The sequence below is a fragment of the Canis lupus genome, chromosome 30 (assembly GCF_048164855.1).
Source record: "Canis lupus baileyi chromosome 30, mCanLup2.hap1, whole genome shotgun sequence".
Classification (NCBI taxonomy): Eukaryota; Metazoa; Chordata; class Mammalia; order Carnivora; family Canidae; genus Canis; species Canis lupus.
In genome coordinates this window covers 34,331,601-34,347,443 of record NC_132867.1, presented here as the reverse complement: position 1 = coordinate 34,347,443, position 15,843 = coordinate 34,331,601, and positions in this window count along the sequence as shown.

The following is a 15,843-nucleotide window of genomic DNA, read 5'->3' as shown; positions in this document are numbered from 1 at the left end:
AGAATGGATCAAAAGAAGCAAAGTAGAGCCCCAGCTTCTATGTTCAGGAAGTAGACTGAACAGGCTATGGAATCACCAACTAAGTGTTCTTTTGGAAGAGAAAGAATACTCAGGGGCAGAAACAAGAGCGCGGAGGGTGCAGCCAAGAGCCACTGGGTAGTACTGGGTTCTACAAAGAACCCTGCAGCTCTTTGCAGCTGGGGCACAGGACTGCTTTGGAACACTGCTGACTGTGTGCCTCCTGTCTCTATTGTTTTCAGTGGGAGCATCTGTTGTGAGTATTCTGTTCTTGATACACTACTGTGGTGATGTATGTGTGTATGCGGAGGTGACGATAAATGTCTCTATAGTTCACAATATCCAGGTGGTGAGTTGTGTACAAAGAGCCACACACAAGGTGCTTCAGTTACACTTGGACATGACTTAGAAGGATGAAGCTTTTGGCAGGTCTGGGATGGGTAGTATGTTTTGCATGGATGAGGGATGCGAATAATATGTGCCCAGAGACATTGAATCTGGGCTCTGTAGCTGACCAATAGAATATGGTGAAGAATATGGTGAAGATACACTGTGTCAGTTCGCAGGCTGAAGCTTTATGTAACTGGTAGCTTCTACTTCCTATCTGTGGAGATGCTTATTCTTGGAATCCAAGGCATCATGTGGAGAGGAAGCCCAAGCTGCCCCTGGAGAGGCTCTCATGGGGAAGACCCAACAGCCAGAACATTTGGCAGCCATGTGAGAGTCACCTTGGCAGAGCTTCCCCCAGCTCACCCCCAGTAGGGCAGAGATGAGTTGTCCTGGCTGAAATCTGCTCAGAACCAGATTTATTTACACAGCTCATCGTTGTTTTAAGTCATGAGTTTGGAGGGATTTGTTTCCCAGCAGTAAGAACAGCACCAGGCACTGTGCTAGTGAGTTTTCATACATACTCTTATTTAATCCTTCCAGCAATGCTATGACATAGGCATTATTTTCTACTATTGGTAGATGAGAAGACTGAGGTTCACTGAGTTTGGTAACAGTCTAAGATCTCACAAGTAGTAACTGGCAATATTGGGGTTGGAACTAAGGAATGTATCATTCTTTTAACCTCTAAAATCCTAGGTAAGACAGGATTGAGGGCAAGAGAGCCATATAGCCACTGGAGAGATATCCACAGAGCACTTTCTGTGGAGACCAAGATAAAGAAAACATAGGTGCTAAAATGAATTCCAGATGGTTTAAGGAACTAAATATATAAACACTAAATTACAAAAGTACTAGAAAAAAATATGAAAGATCTTCAATTTGTTAATGCTCGTGCATAAGAAAGCTACTGCTTTTGCATATTAATATTATTAATATTTCTGTCAATTCTCTTGGGATCACAATTTGTCTACGTGTAGAGAAATTTTTATTTATTTATTTTTGTCCACAATTTACATCTCTCATTTCTTTTACTTTTCTTTCCTTTAAAATAGGAACTATAATGCAGAATAATGATGGATAGTAGCTGTGATGGTTGTCTTGTTCTCAATTGTAATGGAAACTTTCTAATCTTTCATTATTCAATATGATATTTTCTGTGGTTTTCCTTCAGTTACCTAATTTTGCATCCTTTCTTAGTGTAATTAGAGATTTTTTTTCATTTTTGTTTTAGATTTGGAAATAACAGATTTTTATCAAATAAATTTTTGGTGTGCATTGAGATGAGCATAATATTTTTGTCCTTACATCTATTGTAGTTGACTGTATCATAAATTTCCTAATATTGAACCACTTTCACATTTCTAGGTGAATTCTGCTTGGCTATGATGAAAAAATAATAATGTATTACTGAATTTCATTTGCTAATATATTTTTTAGTATTTTAAATCTATGTTCACATATTCATAGGTAACTTTGGCCTATGGCTTCATTTTATTTGGGTGTGCTAACCTTGTCTGGTTTTGGAATCACAGTGATGATACCTGCGTTGAGTGAGTCTGGAATCTCTCTATTTTTATATACTTTCAGATAGATACATAATTTAAGGATTATCACTTGCTCCAAGGAATAGAAATCCCTACAAAAGTGCATGTTCATAGTTCCTTTGTTTTTTAAAAGGATTCCAACTTTGACTGCCTTTTTAATTTTTAAAAGGGCATTAGTTTAACCACCTATTCAAGAAAGTTTTTGCCCTTCCCAGGATCAATTTTGATTAATTCATATTTTTGTAGAAAATCACATACTTATTGAGACCACCAAAATTTTGTGTAGTATTATTTGCTCTTATTTATTTATTTTAAAGATTTTACTTATTTATTCATGAGAGACAGAAAGAGAGGGGCAGAGACACAGGCAGAGGGAGAAGCAGGGTCCCTGTGGTGAACATGATGTGGGACTCGACCCCAAAACCCCGGATTGTGACCTGAGCTGAAAGCTAATGCTCAACCACTGAGCCACTCAGGTGCCCATATTTGCTTTTATTTAATAAAATCTCTTATCTAAAGTTCTATCCCTTTTCTCATTGTTAGGTTAATTAATATTTGGAATATTAATTCCAAATTAATCATTTAGAATTTATTTATTTTTTTCTCATTCATATCCCAAATACAACTAGAACCTTAGCATATTTTCATTCTCTCCCTTCCATCTCCTGTGGACATATTCTCCCATGTAGAGATCTTCTGGGATTTTAGGTACAGATTATTGTTAAAAAATTTAAAATATATTTCTAAACTTTTTTTTATTGGTTTCTCCATTTATTGTTGGTCTCACATCTTTCCCCCTTTTTAAAAAAAGATTTTATTTATTTATTTTAGGGAGGAAGGTTCAGAGTGAGAGGGAGAATCCCAAGCAGACTCTGCACTGAGCATGGCACCCAGTGCTGGGATGGATCTGATGACCCAAGATGATGACCTGAGCTGAACTCAAGAGTTGGATGCCTACCTGGCTGAGCCACCAAGGTGCCCATATCTTTCCCTTTTTGAATTAATTTCTCTTTTTCCTAATCCACTAAGGCCTGTGTGTAACTCTTTAAATGTCTGTGAAAATACCTTTATTTTGTTTTCATTTTCAGTGCTAGTTTGGATGGGAATCAGATTCCAGCTTCAAAATAATTCCCCTCAGAACTTATAAGTTATCACTCTATTATATTTTAGCCTCACGGATTGTCAGGGATAAGTTTGTTCATTTTAGGTTACCTTTTTTTTTAATTAATTAATTAATTTAAATTCAACATAGGTTTGTTTTATTCTCTTATGAAGCATTTAGGATTTTCTTTTATCCCCAAACTTCTTTTTTTTCCCCAAAGATTTTATTTATTTATTCATGAGACACACACACACACACACACACACACACAGAGGCAGAGGCACAGGCAGAGGGAGAAGCAGGCTCCATGCAGAGAGCCCAATGTGGGACTCGATCCCGGGTCTCCAGGATCACGCCCTGGGCTGAAGGCAGCGCTAAACCACTGAGCCACCTGGGCTGCCCTTGTCCCCAAACTTCTGAATTTTACAGCAATGTGTCAAAGGAAGATCTTTTGGCAGGTGATGAATATTTTTAATTCATATGTTTATTAAGCCCTGGGAAATTTTCTTTTTGTTTTTTGATCACTAATTCTTCTCAATTTCTACAATTTTCTCTGTTCTCTATTTTCATTAGATGGATATTGGTACTTTATACCTTTAAAAATTTTTTTATTTTCCATTCTTTCCTTTAGATGATATATTCTTAAACAATCCCTTGGCTCAGTTTTCCAAGTCAACAAGTCACTATTTAAGTATGAACTTTCTCTAATTCCATTTATCCAGTGAGTATTTTACTTTCTAAATCAATTTTTTAAATTTCTGAGATTTCTCAAATTTTCTCATGTAATTATTTTTATTTTAAAGCTTTTTTTATTCTATAAACTTAGTGAGGCAACATATAGTACATCATTATTTTCAGACGTAGTATTCAATAATTTATCATTTGCATATAACACCTAGTGGTCAGCACATCATGTGCCCTCCTAAATGCCCATCACCCAATTAACCCATCACCCCAACCATCTCTTCTCCAGCAACCTTCAGTTTCTTTCCCAGTTAAGAGTCTCATGGTTTTTCTCCTTCTCTGATGATTTCCCATTCAGTTTTCCCTCCCTCCCTTCCTTTTTTTTTTTTTTTTTTTTCCCTCCCTTCCTTTATGACCCCTGTGCTGTTTCTTATATTCCACTTACAAGTGAAATTACATGACAATTATCTTTCTCTGATGAGTTATTTTACTTAGCATAATACCCTCCAGACTTCAAGCTATATTACAAAGCTGTAATCATCAAGATAGTATGGTACTGGCACTAAAACAGACACATAGATCAGTGGAACAGAATAGAGAACCCAGAAATGGACCCTCAACTCTATGGTCAACTAACCTTTGACAAAGCAGGAAAGAATATGGAAAAAGGACAGTCTCTTCAACATATAGTGTTGGGAAAATTAGACAACCACATGTAAGAGAATGAAACTGGACCATTCTCTTATACCACACACAAAACTAAACTCAAAATGATGAAAGACTTAAATGTGATACAGGAATCCATCAAAATCCTAGAGAAGACCATAGGAAGCAACCTCTTTGACCTCAGCTACAGCAAATTCTTGTTATATATGTCTTCAAAGGCAAGGGAAACAAAAACAAAAATGAACTATTGGAACTTCATCGGATAAAAAGCTCCTGCACAGCAAGGAAAGAGTCAACAAAACTAAAAGGCAACCTACAGAATGGGAGAAGATATTTGCAAATTACATATCAGATAAAGGGCTAGTATCCAAGATCCTTAAAGAATTGATCAAGCTCAACACCCAAAGAAACAAATGATTCAGTCAAGAAGTGGGCAGAAGACATGAACAGATATTTCTTCAAATAAATACAAATGGCCAACAGACACATGAAAAAAATGCTCCACATCACTTGGCATCAGAGAAATACAAATCAAAATCACAATGAGACTTCACATCTGCCAGAATGGCTAAAATTAACAAGTCAGGAAACAACAGCCATCGGTGAGAATGCAGAGAAAGGGGAGCCCTCTTACACTGTTGGTGGGAATGCAAGCTGGTACAACCACACTGGAAAACAGTATGGAGGTTCTTTAAGAAGTTAAAAATAGATCTACCCTATGACCCAGCAATTGCACTACTAGGTATTTACCACAAAGATACAAATGTAGTGAAATAATGGGACACTTGCACCCCAATGTTCATAGCAACAATGTCCACAAGAGCCAAACTGTGGAAGGAGCCAAGATGTCCATTGACAGATGAATGGATAAAGAAGATGTGGTATATATATACAATGGAATATTTCTCAGCCATCATAAATGATGAATACTTACTATTTACATCAATGTGGATGACGTGGAGGGTATCATGTAATTATTAATTTATGGATATGATAGTCACTTTTAACATTTCTAAAAAATGAAATTTATGTTTATCTTCATCTATTTGCTCTAATAACTCTGTACCTTTGGTATTATTTCTTCTTTGTGGTGATCTCATGCTGTTCTTTCCTTAAGTCTTTGATTTTTTGTTGTCTGCTCATCTCTCTTTTGTTTGTCCCTCTGTGGGTGCCAGGTCTGATTATGGTGCTTATCCCTGGTGACTGGGGGCTGAGGAGGATGAGCTATTGGGAAAGTGTTCTGGTTTTTATTGGTTTGTCTCCCAAATCCATGTTCTGTACTAATCAGCTTTGCTCTGAGCCCCAGGAGGCTGATCTCTGTGTCACTGGGCTCCTTTGCCTGCTGCCTTCCAGTTGGTTCAGCTAAAGGGAGACTCCAGCTAAGTCTCGAGGACAGGAGGGAAGATTGGGTGTTAATCCTCCCCCCTCCCCTTTCCTCCCCTCTGTCATCTTGGTTTTGGCAGTAGTGATTTTTTTTTTAATCTATAGTCAGAACTCTTGGTGGCACACTCTACTCTTATGGCTACAGCTCTTCTCGATTTTCAGTGACTGCTCCATCCTTTCCCCCTTTAGGACTGGGGAGGTCATAGTTTTCCTCTGTTGTTAACCTCCGAGAATTTCTCTTTGTCTGCATGGTTCCTTCAGCCCTCTCTTTAACTCTTGAAATAGTCCATTGTGAATATCTCTTTGGTCAACATTTTGAGTGTGCCATCCATTTCCTGTCAATGCCCTAAGAGAGAAGATGGAGATGCTGGTGAGGTGTTTTCTCACTGTGGCTGCTCCATATCCTCTGAGTGATTTTTTTTTGGCTATGGTATTAATTGGGAAACTCATGTCAGTAGCAAGAAATAACCCAAAACTCTTAGTAGCTCAATAAAGACTTTTTTTTTCTCTCTATCGATCTTGGGATCCTGGCCTTTTCTGTCTTGGAGTATTGTCATTTTCCAGGGCTGCTCATAGATTTTCACTGTGTTCTTTACTTTTAGAGAGGAAAAATGGGGATGATTGCGAGGAAAAATGGGGATGATTGCATACAACATTTCATGGCCAGGTCTGGAAGGGTACACTTTAATGCATTCATGGGTTAGAAACTAGTTGCATGACCTCAACCTAACTTCAGCAGAAGCTGGCAATATAGTCTTCTTGTGTGTCCAGGAAGAAGAGAATGGGTGTAGTGAGCATCAAGCCACTTTCTGCCATAGCTTTAGGTGAGTGATGCCTCTTAGGTATAAGTGTCCCAATCCATCACTTTTATATGTGTTATGTGCAGTTGTTGGTTACCACTCAGTTCAAGGTCAGGAGTGGGATGTGGGGTGAGGAGAGGAGCCAGAAGTGTGGCTGCTCCAAAGGCAATGGCCCAGTTAATCACCTATTGTTTTTGCCGATTCACTCTTCCTTCTTAGGTCCATTATCTTGGAGCTTGGAGTATAGTACAATCACTCCTCTCTGTAGCAGCTTTTTTCTGCACAAGTGTTTGCTTGTGGTTTTCTCCAGCAAGTTGATCTTGTCTGATTTTTATCTTTCTATTTTTCATTTCAAAATTTCTGGTTAGTGTTGGGTACTATTTCTTCTTTTGCACAGCTGTTATGGGTCCACTATTTTAAAAACCATCTCTTCTGTTGTTTATAGGGGTGTGGAGAAGGTGGGAAATTAGATGAGTATACTATGTTTGCCACTTGGCCTAATGTCTTCCTCTTTTTTTGAAAAATGTAGAGTATGGAATGATTGATTTAACAGTTTCAATGTGCAGTATGAAGAATTTGCTAAAAGAAAAATGAAGTCATGAGCTACTTTGATAGACATATATTGATACCAAAAGGTAATTGATGGTTCTGTGTTCTCACAGTATCTGGAATACTATTTCTAACTCTGGATATTGTAATTTATAACAGAGGCAGACAACCAGGAGTTTATCAAGTGGAGGACATCTATGATGGTGATTGTTCCGGAAAACATGTCATAGGGTAATTGTGGGGGAATCCAGGGATAATCTGCATGGAGAGTAAAATATAAGGTGGGATGGTGATGTAGGTGTGTAAAGATATGAAGAATTTTTCATAGATCTTTGTTAATCTGCTCTAGATTTTACAGGAGATTGATGTTAAGTATTATGGTATATTCTATGAATCTTCTTCCTTTTAAAAATATTAAGGCATTGTTTGTTTGACTCTGTTCTGAAATGCTTCTTTTGGTCCTCTAAGATGACCAACAGTGGCTGACTATCTGATATATTTGGATCCTTTTGTAATATTTTCTTCTTGGGAGTTTTGGAAGTTGCAGTCATCAAAATGGTGATAATCTACTCTTTTGAAAATATCCTTCTAAATATGCACTGCCAGGGGAAAGAGTATGTAGAGTTTTGCTCAGGAGAACAGGTTGCAAAGTGGAAAGGGTGAATGCATCCTAACATAAAACAATAAAATGATCTTGTATTGCCCCACTCTTTCCTTCTCTTAATGATAATAGTTGGGTGAAGGGATGTACAAATAAGTTCTTTATTATGCATGATAATGTGGGAAGGGGAATGGCAAATTGCCTTTCTTAGTACATGCATCCATTTATCTATCCATTTATTTATTCATTTCAGAAAGTCATTATGTTCCTTTTATGACTTTATTTCAGATACTAGGCATTATTTCAGATACTAGGAATATAGCAGTGAACAGAACTTGCTGCCATCATGAAGCCTTACATTTAGTTGGGAGATAGAGTAAATGAACCCATAAATATAGTGATGTGCAGTGAAGAAAAATAAGGCTGGATCCCTCCGTGCAGGGTCATAGAATCACTCAGAGCATCTGACTGGTCAGGAGAGGTCATGTGACCAGCCTTCCTTCCCAAGTATAGGAGCAAGCATTTTCAACTTCTATAGTGATAGGCTACTATGATGGGCAGCATGTGTAGGTAGAAATCCCCAAACATGGAGGAAGTTTTAAGATACCAGTAGCCAAAACCATGGCAAGACTGGATGGTAAGGTCTCCAAAGGTTTATATAATCTTTCATGTAATTTGGTGCCAGTCCAACTTAGTTGTGGGGTACAGGCTTACAGACCACTTTGCAAAATGTTTTTTTTCTCCCCTCAACCTCCATTTGGTTGACATTGTGAGAAGAAACCCTTTTTAACACTTTTGTTTTTAAGAATGTTCTAACTGAGGTTTAGAATGAAAATTTTTTGTTGGGGCGTGTTCTAGGATCAAAGGTCCCTTCTCTCACCACACATGTAACTTATGAGGTATCTGAAAAATGTACAACATGCATACTTTGGAGGATAAGTCTAGCCTGGATGAGGTGTCAGATGCTGGGAGCATTTTAAGATAAAGGTACTGTCTATATGCTCTTAGGTAATCTTATTTTGGTTGAAGGCCCAATGTTGGTGATGCCAATAGATGGGCAAGGCACTGATTCAGTAAATGAGCAAGGAGACCATTTTAATTTTTATTGTGAAGTGTTGTATTTTGTGAAATAGAGTGTATTTCTTTGCTTTTAAATAGCATTATGCTAAAACATTAAATGAGCTAGTGTCTTTGCTCTGAAAGGTGAAACATAAGAAAATCTCTGAACATGCACTTTAATAGGATCAAGATATCTTAGGACAAAAAAGTACTTAAAAATATAAGTAGGACTGTCACAAATGAATGTGTTAATTATTGAGAAGCATAGAATTGAGGGGTTAAGAGTTTATAAGCAGAGGCACATTGCTCCTCTAGGTGATGATGGATGGTGCCCAACAGGCCAGGTTTTCTCCATTTGCAGCTCACGGGCAACTTCAATTTCTAGTCAAAAATGCTGATCTGAGTTGAAGAATACCACTAAGATTCTCATGATCTTATATATGTATGTATGTATATGTGTATGTATGTATGTACGTACTTATATTGAGATGGAATTGGCATGTAACGTATTAGTTTCAGGTGTACAACATAATGATTCAATGTGTGTATATATTGTGAAATGAACATGAGAAATCTAGTTAACAACCATTGCCACACATAGTTACAAATTCTCATGTTTTTTAAATGGCCCCAACATATTTACTAAAGAAGAGTTGGCTGTTATCTGTAATGCCAGCCTTCAAAAGTTGATGGCATAGCATAAATACCCTTAGATTTCCTTTGGAAACCTTTTTTTTTTTTAAATGAAGAATAATTATCATACAATGTTATATTAGTTTTAGGTGTAGAATGTAATGATTGAACAATTCTAAACATTACTCAGTGCTCATCAGGATATGTATAACTTTTAATCCCTTTTATGTATTTCATCCATCCCTTCACCCACTTCTCATCTGGCAACCACCAGTTTGTTCTCTGTATTTAAGAGTTTGGTTTTTGCTTTGTTTGTCTGTTCTTTTGTTTGTTTCTTAAGTTCCATATATGAGTGAAATCATATGATGTTTGTCTTTCTCAGACTTATTTTGCCTAGCATAATACCCTCTGGATCCATCCATGTTGTTGTAAATGGCAAGATTTCATTCTTTTTTATGGGCTGCATAATAGACCATTGTGTGTGTGTGTGTGTGTGTGTGTGTGTATATATATATATATATATATATATATATATATACCACATCTTTATCTATTTATCTATGAATAGACACTTGGGTCGCTTCTATATCTTGGCTATTGTAAATAGCTCTGCAATAAACATAGAGGTGGGTGTATCTATTTGAACTAATGTTTTCATTTTCTTTGGGTAAATACCCAGTAGTGGAATTACTATATTGTATGGTAGTTCTACTTTTAATTTTCTGAGGAACCTCCATACTGTTTTTCACAGAAGTTGCACCAGCTTGCATTCCCACCACCAGTGCATGAGTGATCTTTTTTTTCCACATCCTTCCCAACACTTGTTATTTCTTGTGTTTTTGGTTTTAGCTTTACAGACATTTTTTGGATGTATCATCTGTAGATTTGTTTGAACTCACTTTTGAACCAGTTTTTAATATTTGGGCAATGAATTTCATTTGGCCCCTGCCTACTTCTTTTGCTGCCTCTCCCTCCTCCTTATTGCCGCTGCAGCTTCCACGTGTTGAGAACATACTATATACCAAGCTGTGGTATAATGTGGAATAATGGCCCCCAGAGATGTCCACATTGTAATCCCCAGAACCTGTGAGCATGTCATTGTATATAATAAAATGGACTTTGTAAATGTGATTAATTTAAATATTTTTCAGTGGGGAGATTTTCCTGGAGTAGCCACATGAGCTCAATGTAGCCATAGTAGTGCTTATAAAAAATAGGAAGAGTAGAGTTGAGGGAGATTGGAAGATCCTCCCCTACTGGCTTTGGAGGTGGAGGAAGGGGCCATGAGCCAAGACATGCAGGTAGCCCCTAGAAGCTGGAAAAGGCAAGGAAATAGGTTCTCCCCTAGATCCTCCAAAAGGAATGCAGCCCTGCTGACACCTAGATTTTATATAGCCCAGTGAGACCCATTTTGGACTTTGATTTTCAGAATCATAAGATAGTATATGTGTGTTGTTTAAGCCACAAAGTTTGTGATAATTTGTTAAAACAGCCATTAGAAAACTAACACAGAGGCATTGCATTAAGTTTTTTATGCACATTATCTAAAGTTAATCCTCTCTGTGATCTTTTGAGGTAGGTATTATTATTATTCTCATCCCGTAGAAGGAGTAACAGATTTGGAGGGATCCAAGGAGGGAACATTACAATATATCAGGATTTGATGCTAATGTCCTCGTATTTACTCTGTGCCCAATCTTTCTAGATTTGGTACCATCCAAACATATATCTCCTCTTGGTTTTCCAGACTGGAAGTTTATGGTTTCCTTCATTTCTCTCATGGGCACCTCTACATCCTCTGGGGGCATTTTCCTTCTCCTTCTTTGAACATTCTGTACCATTCTATAATTCTTTATGTGTTTGTTGGAGAACAAGAGCTACATTAAATTCTTTTAAAATTATTCCTTGAGCTATATTAAATACTTTTTAATTTATTCCTGGCATCCAGTTAGCATAAAGTTTATAAATAAATTGAGAAGGAAAGGAAAGAAACAGAGGTTCTCAGAGCACCACCAAGTGCTTTCTATGTACGATCTCATGTCATCTTTACAGAAATTCTCAGTTGTGGGTATCATAAGCCTATTCTTAAAATTCTTTATTTAAATTCAATTTAGTTAACATATACTGTATTATTAGTTTCAGGGGTAGAATTCAGTGATTCAGCAGTTACATATAACACTCAGTTCTCATTACATCAGGTGCTCTTCTTAGTGCCTATCACCCAGTTACCCCCCATCCCCCCATTTCTCTCCAGCAACCTTCAGTTTGCTTCCTACAGTTAAGAGTCTCTTATGGTTTGTGTCTCTATATATTTTCATTTTACTTTATTTTTCTTTCCTTTCCCCTATATTCATCTGTTTTGTTTCTTAAATTCCACACATGAGTGAAATCATATGGTATTTGTCTTTCTCTGACTGCCTTATTTTGCTTAGCATAATACTCTCTAGTTCCATCCACGTCATTGCAAGTGGCAAGATGTCATTCTTTTTAATGGGTCAGTAATATTCCACTGTATATATATCTCCTTTAACCAGTCATCTGTTGATGAACATCTGGGCTCTTTTCATATTTTGACTTTTGTGGACATTGCTGCTATGTTTATTGGGGTACATGTGACCCTTCGAATCATTATGTTTGTATCCTTTGGGTAAATACCTAGTGGTGCAATTGCTGGGTCATAGGGTAGCTCTATTTTTAACTTTTTGAGGAACTACTATACTGTAAGTCCATTTTATAGACGAGAAACTTGAGGCTCAGAAGGTCAGACAGGTTTTACATGTAGGAGTTTGGATTTGAGTACAGGTTACCTTATCATAATCCCAGGATACTCCTGAATCAGGGAGAAAGGGTTCCCATGGAGACAATCAGCAAAAGAGACCAGGGAAGACCAGCCGGATGAAGGAGAGATCCTGGGCACTGTGCTGGTGTAAGCTGGTGCTGTGAAGCTTGTGTGGGGGCTGGTGGAGTAGATCCGTGTTGGGCAAGCCAGCACAGCTGTGACTTGCCTGGGTTCTTTCCCTGTTCACTGTCATCTGCCCTCCTGGACCTTTTTGTAGGGGAGATTCCACAAGATGATACAGGATGAGGAAGGAACTGGAGAGTGATTCCTCGTCTCTATCAGTATGTGGATTATAAGCCCCAATATAGACGATTTTATTTCTGTATGTTTTTGTTCATGTTGAGGCATCTTACATATTGTATTGAGGGGAAAAAGAGATTTTTTAAAAAAGTGCAGGTACTTGATCCTATGAACTTCATTGTTTCAATTATTTTACTGGAATTTGAAAATGACCTAATTGTTTTATTGGATTTGAAAATGAAGCATAGTTTGGAGCTAGTTTTTTTATTTTGTTTTGTTTTGTTTGTTTTTTTGTGTTTATCTGGTCTAAGGTCCTGATTCTTTGGGAGGAACTTGACTCAGAGAGGTAAGAGTCTTGTCTCTTGGACTCCAGACCCAATCTTGTCCTCACTTATCCCTGCCACATTCCTCATATGTGGGCCAGATTTATGGATCAAGGTGTCCTCCTCATTTCTTTACCTAGATCTTTTATTAAGGTCAGTCTGATTGCCCTGGGGAACATTTATGATTTAATCTCTTGAAAGAAACAGGAGACTGCCAAGTGCTAAATTCTCTGAAAGGTCTCCCTGGGCTCAGCATTCTCCAGGTTCCTGGGCTTAGTAGCTGAGGTGGCACAATGCTTTATTCTTTTGGTTAAGATACTCATCTAAAGGTGCAGATCTTCCATCTGAGGCTAACAAAAGCAGATCTAAAATATTCTTGCCTTAAAGACAAACCAAGCATACAATTTTTAAGGCAGCCAACATAAAGTCAGAAAGTTTTAAAGAACTTGTTGTTGGCATTTTAGGGTTTGGGGCCTTTTAAAAACCTTAAGATAGGAGTTGATGATGTTGAAGCCTTTGCTAAGAATAGAAGCACCTTTTCAGTTATCCTCACTGAAACAGTGCCCATGCCAGTATCCTGAACGTGGTGAGCCTCAAAACAGAAAGCAGCTACTGGCCTGTGCTGGGCAGGCTGGAGGAGAGAGGATGAATGGGCTGCAGAGTACTGCGTGAAGCTGTTGGACTCGTTTCTTGGCCCTCAGTTAGAACATAATGTAGACTATCTCAGAATAAGAGAATCGGCAGTATGAAAAACAACTTCTAAAGAAGGAATATTCATAACCTCTTGTGGGGACTCCCATGGGCATCTACCAGTTCTCTGAGTCAGATTCTTTCTTGGACCTCACAGCAAATCAGTCTCAAGTCCTGTGTTTTGGGGGTGCATCAAATTTGATGAGTAAGTGTTCCTCCACAGCTCTGGGTCTGTGATTAGTTGGACGTGGGGGGAGCAAGTGCAAGCATTCCTTGGAAATTTTATCCCTTCCCACTTTTTCCTGGGTGTCCTCTCCAAGGAACACTCTTCAGGACTGTTCTTGAGCTCTCTCTTACCCTGCCTGCTTCCTTTTCTGCTTCTGTTTTTAAGATGAGCTGCATTTTATGTTAACATACCCCATTCTCTGGCCTCTGCAGATTCTCTGCCCCAGTGGTTCCCTTCTGTTGGGATCCTTTGAACCAACGAAGGATGCTTAACCAAGGTTCCAGGTCTTTCTGTGCTCCTAGGGGAGAAAGCTCAGGGTTCCTGCTCAGCACTCTGTGTGCAACTAGTCACTCTCAGTGCTCTCAGAATCTTACATTATTGGTTTTTTTTTTTTTTTTTTTTTTTTTTAAAGTTGGTCTCCACACTCAGCATGGAGCCTAATCTGAGGCTTGATCTCACCACTCTGAGATAAAGACCCTGGAGCTGAGATCAAGAGCCTGAGACTTAACCAACTGAGCCACCCAGGAACCTCCTTTTTTGCTCCAGCATCCTCGAGTCCTGCCATCTTCATTCTTTCCTTATAGGAAAACAGGAAATCTACACATCCCAGTTGTTTCTCTGCAGCATCAAGTTCAACCCACTGGCTGTGGGTTGTTGGTGATCCAGTTCTCCTGAAGCAACCTGTGGAATACATGCGCGCATGCTCCTATGCATGCACGTACACACACATAAGTAAATCAAATGAAGAGAGAGATGGGTACCTGATTCTTTTGGAGTTTAATCTATATATTCTATATTGTCCATTTTGGTGCATATCACCGGGTCTCAAGCCGTAGTTTACTGTGGGGGGGCTCTCACCTAAGATGTCTCACACATTAACACACCCAGCTGTGCCAGAGCTAGTGCTGGTGTGTCTGGAAGGCATGACAATTGGAAAACACTCTTAAAGAATATATTCAACTTCAAAAAGAAATGTTCTAGCTATAATATATCAGACTAAACAATGAAAAATGTAGTATTTGGGAATTATTTTTTTATTGGTTAGTTTGCGATTTACAATTAAAGCAACTCTGAAAGTGGTCTCTTTTTTAATCAATCAGAGGAACACTTCTACCTGAATTGCTAGAACAAAATAGAAAAGTAAAAAATAATAATAATATTTGCTGTGTTTGGCATCTCATTTGATCCACACAACACACCTGCCAAGTGATTAGTACTCCCTATTCCCACCTTTTGCAAATAAAGAGGTTGAGAAGTGGAAAGACTTCATATTGCAAATTAGCAGCACAGCTGGGACTAGAATACAGGTGTTCTCTTTCCCAGGCCAGAGCTCTTTCTACTATGCTGTTTTACTTCTTATGCTGCTTAGATGCACAGTGTTAACTAAAGACCCCTCCCTGTCACATAATAGTGTTGGAAATCTTATGGAAAAAACAGAAATATAAAAAATTAAAGAAAAGAAAAATATGTCAGTTTTGTTCTAACACTAAAACACAACCATTATGTATAATTACTATATATTCATCCAAACAATGTTTTCTATAATAGCTGTTTAAGTTTAAAAAATACTATCAAAACAGTTTCTGATTTTCTACTTTGTCACAGTGATCTCCTCATGTTATTTAATCGTATCAAAATAATTTTTGAAATTGTGTAGTATTTGAGTGAATGTTTTGGTATTTTTTGGGGGAGGGGGGCAAAATTTAGGATGAAAATGTCAAATGGCCACAAATCTGTTGATAGTATTACTTATTCAGCAAGTTTTTGAGAACTTCCTGAGTGTGGATGCAGAGGGAAAATTCATGGAACGAGTGAGTGGCCGAGTCACAGGAGATGTGGCATAATGTTCTGAGTGATTTCAGGCAGTGAATTGGAGGTTGGAGGAATCTCGGTCGTTTATCGAAATATCACTTCCTTCTAAGTGTGTATTTCCATTCAGAACCGTCACTGCTCCTATTTCTTGCTAATTGGAGATGTCCATGACGGCCATACTATCTTGTTTGTAATCACCGTGTTGGGTCTGCTCACCACATCAGCTTGCTGTCTTGTAAGATGAGGGCTGGCCATTAGTGAAACAGCAGGAATATGAATAGGAC